This window comes from Arachis duranensis, chromosome 10 (assembly GCF_000817695.3).
Source record: "Arachis duranensis cultivar V14167 chromosome 10, aradu.V14167.gnm2.J7QH, whole genome shotgun sequence".
Classification (NCBI taxonomy): Eukaryota; Viridiplantae; Streptophyta; class Magnoliopsida; order Fabales; family Fabaceae; genus Arachis; species Arachis duranensis.
This window is the reverse complement of record NC_029781.3, coordinates 4624155-4625495: the sequence shown is the minus strand read 5'-3', so window position 1 is coordinate 4625495 and position 1341 is coordinate 4624155.

Sequence of the window (1341 nt, the reverse complement as noted above, 5' to 3'; positions counted from 1 at the left end):
ATTAAATCTCTTAAGAAATGGAAAATTGATTTACTACCCAGAGAATTTACATTAAGGACAGATTCAAGTTATCTAACAGGTTTCATACGATATAATTTAAAAGTTGATTATAATCATGGACGATTGGTAAGATGGCAATTGTTTTTGTTACAATATCCAATAAAAATTGAATATATTAAGGGTGACAAAAATGTTATTGTAGATACATTAACAAGAGAATGGAGTTCGTCTACAATGCATTAAATCAAGAAATTCAAAAATACGAACAAGAACTCGAAAAATGTAAGCATTGTCAGCAAATAAGGACACAGATCCAATCCCTCACGAAGGCCATCGAAGCAATGAAATCAACACAACAACCAAAACCATCAGAGTTCAGCCAGCTAAGCGTGGTGGACAAATCAGGTGAGGAAAAAATTCCAGAAAATAAAACAATTGCTGAAATTATCAAAAAATCCACCCAAGATAAATGATGAGCGGATAATTTGTACGCTTTTTGGCATTGTTTTTAGTATGTTTTTGATATGATATAGTTAGTTTTTAGTATATTTTTATTAGTTTTTAGTTAAAATTTACTTTTCTGGACTTTACTATGAGTTTGTGTGTTTTTCTGTGATTTCAGGTATTTTCTGGCTGAAATTGAGGGACCTGAGCAAAAATCTGATTCAAAGACTAAAAAGGACTGCAGATGCTGTTGGATTCTGACCTCCCTGCACTCGAAGTGGATTTTCTGGAGCTACAGAAGCCCAATTGGCGCGCTCTCAATGGCGTTAGAAAGTAGACATCCTGGCTTTCCAGCAATATATGATAGTCCATACTTTGCCCAAGATTTGATGGCCCAAACCGGCGTTCAAAGTCACCCTCAGAAATCCCAGCGTTAAACGCTGGAACTGGCACCCTCAAATGGGAGTTAAACGCTCAAACTAGCATAAAAGCTGGCGTTTAACTCCAAGAAGAGTCTCTACACGAAAATACTTCAATGCTCAGCCCAAGCACACACCAAGTGGGCCCGGAAGTGGATTTTTATGTCATTTACTCAGTTCTGTAAACCTTAGGCTACTAGTTTTCTATAAATAGGACCTTTTACTATTGTATTTTCATCTTTGGACATCTAGTTCTTAGATCATGATAGAGGACTTTGGTAGCTATCTTCATTTTTATGCTATCTTAGATCACTGGGAGGCTGGCCTCACGGCCATGCCTAGACCTTACATTTATGTATTTTCAACGGTGGAGTTTCTATACACCATAGATTAAGGTGTGGAGCTCTGCTGTACCTCAAGTATTAATGCAATTACTATTGTTCTTCTATTCAATTCCGCTTGTTCTTGTTCTAAGATA